This window comes from Euprymna scolopes, unplaced genomic scaffold (genome assembly GCF_053919585.1).
Source record: "Euprymna scolopes isolate OS-2025 unplaced genomic scaffold, ASM5391958v1 sca780, whole genome shotgun sequence".
NCBI lineage: Eukaryota > Metazoa > Mollusca > Cephalopoda > Sepiida > Sepiolidae > Euprymna > Euprymna scolopes.
The window spans coordinates 7,501-17,500 of record NW_027633858.1 but is presented as its reverse complement, the minus strand read 5'-3'; the positions used below and the strand labels follow the sequence as shown (position 1 = coordinate 17,500).

The following is a 10,000-nucleotide window of genomic DNA, read 5'->3' as shown; positions in this document are numbered from 1 at the left end:
AGTAGTGGTGTCGCTAGCGGTCGAGAAGGCACTTTTCGACGCCTACTGCCACCCCCACATGGCGGTAGGCGCAAAACTGGAAAATCGCCGACCAGAAATGTCGCTTCGTATAATCGACGTTTTTTTTGACCACCATTTTCAGGTGTCGGAGGTGGGTCTGGACGAATACCAACACCATTTCTGGGGTTTCACAACCGCCCGGCTTCTCCGACATATGTTGGAAAGGAGTAGCGATCGAGCGAAGGGGGCTGTCGGTAGGCGGCCGCGGGTTGCATGTGTGCCCGGGACAGCACCCCCATCCAACTAAGGGGTGTCCCCCGGGGGCCAGGGGGACCTCGTCCAGGTCGGCCGGGCGCTTCCAGACGCCTACCGACACCGGTCAGGTCGGCGAGGCTCCCGGCGGCCCCGAGCGGGACCACAGGTTGCGGAAGGCGTCCAAGTGAGCGGCGGCGACGCCAGGAGGCCCCCGGGGTCGACTCCGCGGCCCCCGGGTCGGTGTGCGGGCCTCCAGAGCTCGATAAAGTAGTGGTGTCGCTAGCGGTCGAGAAGGCACTTTTCGACGCCTACTGCCACCCCCACATGGCGGTAGGTGTAAAATCGGAATAGACCGGACCAGGAATGTCGAGGGGGAAAAAAATGACAAAGTCCTGGTGTGCCTAGGCGTCGAGAAGGCACTTTGCGACGCCTACCGACATCCCCATGTGGCAGTAGGCGTAAAACTGGAAAATCGCCGACCAGAAATGTCGCTTCGTATAATCGACGTTTTTTTTGACCACCATTTTCAGGTGTCGGAGGTGGGTCTGGACGAATACCAACACCATTTCTGGGGTTTTCCAGTTTGAAAGTTTTATAAAACATGTTCGGTAGGAAGCACACTTTGGTGTGTCGGTTCGTCGGAGCAGCGACTCTTTGCCTCGTGGTGGTCCGGAACGTCTCTACGGGCTTGTCGCAAAGGCGTCAGAAAGTGGCATCTCCGCCGCCTAGGGCTGTCACCGTTATCGCTGTCGCCGCGCTCCAACTTGTTTTGATCCGCCGCCTTCGTTCCTGCCAACCGTGCGCCCGCTCATCGTCGTTAGGTTATAATACGTGGTACGTGTGTGTGCTTCTCCGTGGACCTAGGACCTAGGGCTGCTCGACGTGTCGAACGATATGTTGGAACAACTAACGGCTCCTTTTCCTGGTTCCATAGTCGTCGTGGTACCCGCGTCGTCAGCCATATCTATGTCCACCATGTTTAGCCGATACGTTTGCTGCAGCTTCTGCTTCCGCCTCAGCGTTCGCCGCTCTCAGCCGCCGCTGTTGTTGCTGCCGTTCTGCCATTCAACCACTACCTGCGAATCTTTCGATGATCGGCCGAACGACCCATCGCTGTGCGACCGATAAATCCTCCGGATTAGGGAGAAACGCCGCCGCTCTCTGCCGCCGTCGAACGGAAAAACGTACATTGTAACGAACGAACGAACGAACGAACGAATTAACGAACGAGCGAACAAACAAACAAAAATAGCCGCGGGGGATGCACTATGTAGATCCTGATCCCCTTGTAACCATACGTACGTTGTTCGATGCTCTCCCGTCCTGGAAGTCGCCGCAGCAAACAGGAGGATGAGCAGCAGCAGGCGCCGCCGCCGTAACCGCCGCCTGCCTGCCGCCTCCTACTCCTGTCAGCGTCCGATCTCACAGCCGTGTGAACGTTCGCTGACACCCGATTTCTTTCCGTCTGGCAAAACCTTGGACGTCCCGCTCGCGGTACACGTGCTGCAGCGACTTCTCGTCCGACAACGCATAAGCGTCGACGTCTGCCGCCGCATCTTCTGATACGTGGACGGTGATAGCGCTAGTCCCTTCTTGCGCCACCTCCACCTTTGTTAGCGCCAAAGAAGATCGATCGAGCAGTCGTGGTCGCAGTCGATTAACCCGTTTTCACCGTCCGCAGTTCCCAAGCCGCCGATCAAGTCGTTGCTCTTCTTGTTCGTTCTTCCCATACCGTCGATTTGCACGGCTGCCGGATGAGCCATCCTCTGTCCGGCGAAGCGCTCACGTCAGTGATCGATACTTGCACCGACAGTCCTCCCGCTCGCGACTCGGTGCTCGAATCGGACTCGTTCGTTTTTATCTCGATGCGATTGTGAAAAGGGGGACCGGTCGTCAATGTCGTGTGTGTCGACGATGTTGTTCGCCCGGTCCGCCGCGTTGTTGTCGTTTTTTTTTTTTTTTTTTTTCCCCTAACGTTCGCCGTCGCACGGACGAAAGGGTGAGAAAAAAAAAAAAGCTCGAAAAAGCCGCCCAAAAAAATCGGACCGAGGAGCCGCTTGCGAGAACGCGCCATGTGCACGTTGTCTCTCCTCGGTTTTCCGAGCACGAACACGACGCCGGTCGGTCGGTCGGTCGACGAAGGCGACGACGAAGGTGACGGGAAAATTTACGCCGCCGCTGCCCTGGTCCAGCTCCTCCCCGATGACGGCTGTGATGTTGACGTTGACGTTGGCGACGACGACGACGACGACGGAGACGACGACGACGACGAGACGGCATCGATGGCGACCACGATGACGACGACCTCGACGAGTTCAGTCTGCACCTTGACCTCCGATGTCCGTGTGCACTGCCGTCGTGCTGTTTGTCGTTTGTCGTATGTATCGCTGTCAAGGGTGCCGTTGTCGTTGTTGTTGTCGACGTTGTTGCTTGCTCTCTCGTCTCGGTCGGTTGGTACGTTGATGACGACGACGACGACGACGAAGACGACGACGACGACGACGAGACGGCATCGATGGCGACCACGATGACGACGACCTCGACGATTCCAGTCTGCACCTTGACCTCCGATGTCCGTGTGCACTGCCGTCGTGCTGTTTGTCGTTTGTCGTATGTATCGCTGTCAAGGGTGCCGTTGTCGATGTTGTTGTTGTCGACGCTGTCGTCTGTTCTCTCTTCTCGGCCGGCTGTGACGTGGACGTTGACGACGACGACGACGAGACGGAATCGATGGCGACCACGATGACGACGACCTCGGCGAGTTCAGTCTGCACCTTGACCCTCGATGTCCGTGTGCACTGCCGTCGTGCTGCTTGTCGTTTGTCGTATGTATCGCTGTCAAGGGTGCCGTTGTCGTTGTTGTTGTCGACGTTGGTCGCTTTCGTTCTTTGAGTCTCGGTCTCGGTCCAAGTCAGGGGAGAAACAAAAAAGAGGCCATCAGCGCGGGCAGCGCGCTTCTACTGACGGCGAACCCCCTCGAAAAATAAATAAACACGTGCCCGTCGTTGTAGTTGTCTGTCTTATGTCGGTCGGTCGGTCGGTCGGTCTGTCGTTCTGTCGAAACAAAGTCCCAAATTCCAACGATACCTGGTTGATCCTGCCAGTAGTCATATGCTTGTCTCAAAGCTTAAGCCATGCAAGTGTAAGTTCACGCCACGCATTAGAACGGGCGAAACCGCGAATGGCTCAGGAACCGGACCTAATCCTCGGGACCGTATTCCTCCTCGGAGGCGATGGATAACTGTGGCAATTCTAGAGCTAATACATGTGACACAGGCCGCGATCGGTCGGCGCGCCGTCGTCGCCACGCCTCGCGCGCTGGCACCCGCGTCGGCCGTTCCGGGTCGCGGCGCTACATATTAGACTGAGACCGATGCGCGTCATTCCGTCCTCCCGTCGTCGGCGTTCCCGCTCGCGGGTCCGTTCGGTGGCGGGGCTCATAGGGCGGCGCGCTCCGCTTTGGTGACTCTGGATAACTCACTGGTCGATCGCACGAGCTTTCACGCCCGGCGACGGGTCTCTCGAGGGTCCGCCCTATCAACTGTCGACGGTCGGTTAAGTGCCTACCGTGGTTACTACGGGTAACGGGGAATCGGGGTTCGATTCCGGAGAGGGAGCATGCGAAACGGCTACCACATCCAAGGAAGGCAGCAGGCGCGCAAATTACCCACTCCCGGCACGGGGAGGTAGTGACGAAAAATAACGACGCGGGACTCTGTCGAGGCCCCGCGATCGGAATGAGTACACTTCAAATCCGTTAACGAGGACCAACCGGAGGGCAAGTCTGGTGCCAGCAGCCGCGGTAATTCCAGCTCCGGTAGCGTATATTAAAGTTGTTGCGGTTAAAAAGCTCGTAGTCCGAACTCGGGTTCGTGGTCGCGCAAGCGGCCCCGGGGCGGCGGCGCCATCGTCCGTCGTTGACTTTGGTCGTCCGTTCGCATTCCCGGCCCTTTCCGCCGGTGTCAACCGCTAGCATACCCGCCACGCGGTCCTGCCGGCGAGGTGGACGAGGAGGTCGTGATCGGGATCCGGGAAAAAAAAACAAGTGGTCGTCGGTTCGGTTCCGGGAGTAGTCTAACGGGGGGGTGCTACGTGTGTGTGTTTGGGTGCGTTCATTCGCATCCCCGCACTCTGACCCCCGCGCTTCTCTCCCTCTCCCTTTCCGCGCGTTCCTCTTTTTTTTGAACCCCCCGGTCCGCTCCGAGTCCCTGCTTCGTGTCTTGTCTGCGCGCGTGTTGCGGTCGGCGGTTTCTCCTCCAAGGGTGCTCTTAACCGAGTGTCCGCGGCGGCCGGTACGTTCACTTTGAAAAAATTAGAGTGCTCAGAGCGGGCTGTTCAAGCTTGCATACGATAAGCATGGAATGATGGAAGAGGGCCTCGTCTACGTCTGTCGGTCTCCGTCTACGGCGAGGCAATGATCGAAGGGAGCGGTCGGGGCCACTCGTATTGCGACGTTAGAGGTGAAATTCTTGGATCGTCGCAAGACGAACTGCAGCGATGGCGTGTGGCAAGCACGTTTTCCTCGATCAAGAGCGAAAGTCGGAGGTTCGAAGACGATCAGATACCGTCGTAGTTCCGACCGTAAACGATGCCGACCGGCGATCCGCCGGCGTTCGCTTCCATGACCCGGCGGGTAGCCTGCGGGAAACCAGAGTTCGGTTCCGGGGGGAGTATGGTTGCAAAGCTGAAACTTAAAGGAATTGACGGAAGGGCACCACCAGGAGTGGAGCCTGCGGCTTAATTTGACTCAACACGGGAAAACTCACCCGGTCCGGACACCGGTAGGATTGACAGATCGATAGCTCTTTCTCGATTCGGTGGGTGGTGGTGCATGGCCGTTCTTAGTTGGTGGAGCGATCCGTCTGGTTGATTCCGATAACGAACGAGACTCCGGCCTGCTAACTAGTGCGCCGATGTCAGTGATTTTTACGGCGGGCTCGGCGTCCTCCGTGGCGCTCGGGTCCGGGTCGGTTTTCTCACGCACTTCTTAGAGGGACGGGTGGCAGAAAGCCACACGAGGCGGAGCGATAACAGGTCTGTGATGCCCTTAGATGTCCGGGGCACGCGCGCTACACTGGAGGTATCAGCGGGGACTTCGCCCCGGCCCGAGAGGGTTGGGAAACCTCTGAACCACCTCCCGTGATAGGGATCGGGGCCTGTAACCAACCCCGTGAACGAGGAATTCCCGGTAGGCGCGGGTCAACAGCCCGCGTCGATCACGTCCCTGCCCTTTGTACACACCGCCCGTCGCTACTACCGATCGAACGGTCCGGTGAGGTCCTCGGATCTGGCCGACGACGCCGCCGGGCAGTGCGCGACGTGTCCGTCACGACACTCGTGCATCTACGCCTCGGCGTTCGATGCCTGGAGAAGACGACCGAACCCGATCGTTTAGAGGAAGTAAAAGTCGTAACAAGGTTTCCGTAGGTGAACCTGCGGAAGGATCATTACCGTTTTCCCGTTCGAGACTGGTTTGTTGTTTTCCGGCCTACCTCCTCTGTCTGTCGGCGTCAACGCCTCGAATGCGCGCAAACAAACCTATAAAAGGCGGAGCGAGAGATAGATTTGTGGTGACGCGGAGGTTTTTAAAGCCCCAGCTCTTCTTGCTTGCTTCCGCGTCTTACCACCTGTTTGTTTTTTCGCCCACCGCAAGTGATGGCCGCTTCTTCTTTGCCTTGTCGCCGCTTTATCGTTTTTTGTTTTTTTGCAGCCGCTGTGCCACCGCCGCTAGCTAAAAACAAACTACTCGCGACATTGCAATGCCGTCACGCCTCCTCGCACAGACCTCCTCGCACACTACTAAATCTATATAAACAAAAACTAATATAAAAAAACCCAAGTGCTGAACCCTGGACGGGGGATCACTCGGCTCGTCCGTCGATGAAGAGCGCGGCCAGCCGCGAGAACTGATGCGAATTGCAGGACTCAGTGAACATCGACACCTCGAACGCACATTGCGGCCCCGAGATCCCTTGTCTCGGGGCCACGTCCGGTCGAGAGGCGGAACGTTACATGTCTTTCTCCTCCGTTAACGAAACGACATCTTGCCGTCCCCGTGCCCGCCCGGTCCTCGGCACGGTGGTAACCGGGACGTCGCAGGAGCGAGTGACGAGGGGGAAGAAAAATAAAAAAAGAATTGACTCCTTTCAATGTCTTTTTTTTTTTTAAAACCCTCTCCGGCCTCCTCCTTCGTCTCCCGCTGGCAGACCGCGGAGTCTTTTCCCTTTTCGACCGCGTGAAGAAACACTGTGGAGGAGGAGCAGGAGGAGTCTGTCCGAAAGCAGCCGAAGGGAGAACAAAACAAAAAAAAAGCACCGACCTAACCGACTGCCGACGTAAGCGCCGCCTGCTCGTCTCGCTCTCTGCCTCATGAAGGTGTCTCTCAGCGACGCCTCGAGCAGCGCGACGAGCACGGCCGTCGCACCGTAAAAAGGTGGCCGCGTCGTAGGCAACGTCGGATGGGGAGGACCCAGGCTTTTTTTTAATTGTTGGCTTCTTCATTTTCGGTCGGACGGGCGCTATATCGGCCAGCCGTCGTCACACGGAGGGTACCGATCGAGATTCCTCTCCTCCAAACACCACACTCTACTAAAAACCGCCGCCCTCGGCTCGGACGAGACGACCCGCTGAACTTAAGCATATCGCTAAGCGGAGGAAAAGAAACCAACCGGGATTCCCTTAGTAACGGCGAGTGAACCGGGAGAAGCCCAACGCCGAATCCCGTCGCAAGTAAAAGGCTTCGGGACGTGTGGCGCATGGGTCGAAGGCAGCCGTTCGTTTTCGTCTCGCATAGTTCGGAGTTCCCTCGATCGGGGCCGCCCGCGGCGGGTGCCAGGCCCATTCGGTGCGGACGGCGAGCGACGGCCTTCGATCCGAGAGTCGGGTTGCTTGGGAACGCAGCCCAAATCGGGTGGTAAGCTCCATCCAAGGCTAAATACCGGGACGAGTCCGATAGTCGACAAGTACCGTGAGGGAAAGTTGAAAAGAACTTTGGAGAGAGAGTTCAAGAGAACGTGAAACCGCCCAGGGGTAAACGGGTGGGACCGCTCACCGCGATCGCGGGGGGACTCAGTCCGGTGCTGCCTAGGCTCGAGCCCAAACTCGATGTGTGTTCTTGAAAGAGAGGCCGTCGCGGCACAGGTCGTCGTTCGTCGTGTCCGCGGGGGACTCGTTCCCCGCGGTTCCAGCTTTTGTGCCCGCGTCGCCGACGAAGGAGACGGGCCGCGTGGATAGCGGGAAGGGAAACGTGGTGACGACCGCGGCGTCGGTAGGTGGCTGCGTCGGTTGGCTGCGACGGAGGGGACTCGTCCTCTCGATCGCTGCTGCCGCCGGGCCCTAACCCGCCGCATCCGTCGCCGCCGCTTCTTCTTTCCTCCTGCTCCCTCCGCGCGCGACTCCGCTGCACCCGTCCCCTTCATCATCGCTCGGCGTAATCATGGCGCGGGCGCTTCGGCGCGACCTCCGCGCGGCCGGCACCGGACGCACTTCCCCTCCGGTCCGTCGTCGCGACCCGTTCCCGGCGTGCAGGTCGAACACGCGGGTTTTTTTCCGTAGGCGGCAGGCGTTTCATCACCCTGAAAACCCCCGTCTTCCCACCTTGTGAAGTCGGGGGCCACCGGCCGTCGGGCCCGCGAACGTAACTGCCCCTTTCTGCCGGGAACGGAGGAAATCTGACACGATCCGTTACACGTGGCGAGCCGGTCCGTTTTGATCCCGCCGGAAGTCGCGTGCGGGCGACGCACTCTGTGTGTCGCTCCTTAGGCGCCCCACCGTCTCGGGCGCGTGCGCGATGAGAGGCGGGATAGGACTGGCGCGGCCTCGCCGTCACGCACCTCGCCGACGTTTCGGGTTCTTGTCGGGGGCAACCCCGCCCGCGCCCGTTTCCGTTTCCGGAGAGGTCGCTCGGCGACGCTTTTTTACTCGAGCCGCCCGCCACCCCGGGTCAGCGACGTGCATCGGCAACCCACCCGACCCGTCTTGAAACACGGACCGAGGAGTCCTGGCCGTTCGCGAGTCGTAGGGGCCACCTCTGACTAACCCCGAAGGCGAAGCGAAAGCGAGAGAGCGTGTAGGAGGGCGTCGATCGGGAGAGGTGTCGTGGCAAAGTCGTCCGGGGGTCGTCGGGGGGTGTCGTCGGTCTCGTGCCGTCGTCTTCTCCTCGCCTCACCCGCCTCCGAGCCGTGCCCGATCCCGCCGGCGCGGCGTTTTCGGCCTTCCGCCGTCGCTGCTGCGGTGCCCGCAACTTTTCCTTTTTTCTCTCTTCCCGAGAGAGATAGGAGAGGGAAGGCTCGTGGCTGACGTGCGGTTGTTTTTCCCTCCTCCCCGAGAGGGGACCGGCGCATCATCCAAAAAGGGGAATTGCCGGGCGCCAGCTTCCATATCCTCCTTCCGCCCATCGGTGAGATCCCGCGGCTTGAACTAGTCCTATTTTGTCGTCGAGTTTAGGCGCTGCGCGCGGGCGCATCACCCCCGGGTCGGTTTCCCCTTTTTCCGAGTACGACTCGGCCGACTCTGGCGTAGCGAGCGACCAGGGACCCGAAAGATGGCGATCCACGCCCGGTCGGGATGAAGCCAGAGGAAACTCTGGTGGAAGTCCGAAGCGCCTCTGACGTGCAAATCGATCGTCGGAACCGGGTGTAGGGGCGAAAGACCAATCGAGCCGTCTAGTAGCTGGTTCCCTCCGAAGTTTCCCTCAGGATAGCTGGCGCTCGATCGTCGCAATTCCATCCGGTAAAGCGAACGATTGGAGGCCCCGGGGCCGTTCACGGCCTCGACCTACTCTCGAACTCGGAACGGGTGGAACGGGCCGACTCTCCCGAACGACGGAGCCGACCCATCCGGCCGCCGCCGCCAGCACGCTTCGCTGGGCGGTTGGTCACCTCGAATGCGAGTGCCAAGTGGGCCACTTTTGGTAAGCAGAACTGGCGCTGTGGGATGAACCAAACGTCCGGCTAAGGTGCCTAACGCGACGCCCATGAGATCCCCGAAAGGGTGTCGGTCGATATAGACAGCAGGACGGTGGCCACGGAAGTCGGAATCCGCTAAGGAGTGTGTAACAACTCACCTGCCGAATCGACCGGCCCCGAAAATGGATGGCGCTGGAGCGACGGACCGATGCCGGACCGTCGCGGCGAGGAGCGATGAACTTTCGCGCCGAAACGATGCCGCGACGAGTAGGAGGGCGCCGCGGCGAGCACGGAAGCCTAGGGCGCGAGCCCGGGTGGAGCCGACCGCGGGTGCAGATCTCGGTGGTAGTAGCAAATATTCGAACGAGACCTTCGAAGACCGAAGTGGAGAAGGGTTCCGTGCCAACGGCGGTCGAGCACGGGTCAGTCGGTCCTAAGACGCGGGCGAAAGTCTTCCCGAAAGGCGCCGGATCCGTTATGAAAGTGAAAGCGATCGAATCGAATCGAATCAAAAGCCCAAACAAAAACAAAGCGGCCGGCCTCCCGTCGAAAGGGAATCGGGTTAATATTCCCGAACCCGGACTCGGAGAGGGCCCGGGGGTGGCGACGCTGTCGGCAGCGATGTCGGCGGCGCCCGTCGCTTCCCGGGCGAAACCGCGGTGACGCAAGCGAGCCCGGAGACGTCGCCGGGAGCCCCGGGAAGAGTTCTCTCTTCTTCGTAAAGGACCATGTCCGTGGAATCGGCTCGTCCGGAGATACGGAAAAGGTACCTGTAGAGCGCCGCGGCTCGGGCGGCGTCCGGTGCGCTTTCGGCGGCCCTGGAAAATCCGGGTCCGGTT

At 59.7% G+C, this 10,000-nt stretch overlaps 2 non-coding genes and 1 pseudogene across 2 annotated transcripts in view; all 3 read left to right on the top strand.

The window, feature by feature from the left end:
* Positions 1-3,339: 3,339 nt before the first annotated feature.
* LOC145276254 (small subunit ribosomal RNA) lies at positions 3,340-5,705 on the top strand (annotated as a pseudogene).
* Positions 5,706-6,100: 395 nt separating this feature from the next.
* On the top strand, positions 6,101-6,258 carry LOC145276250 (5.8S ribosomal RNA). Its single transcript, XR_013867913.1, has one exon. It is a non-coding gene; the product is annotated as a 5.8S ribosomal RNA (ribosomal RNA).
* Positions 6,259-6,854: 596 nt separating this feature from the next.
* The window catches only part of LOC145276251 (large subunit ribosomal RNA), a 5,723-nt gene continuing 2,577 nt past the window's right edge, over positions 6,855-10,000 (top strand). The window contains exon 1 of the ribosomal RNA XR_013867914.1: positions 6,855-10,000. This exon is cut by the window's right edge and continues 2,577 nt beyond it. This is a non-coding gene — a ribosomal RNA (large subunit ribosomal RNA).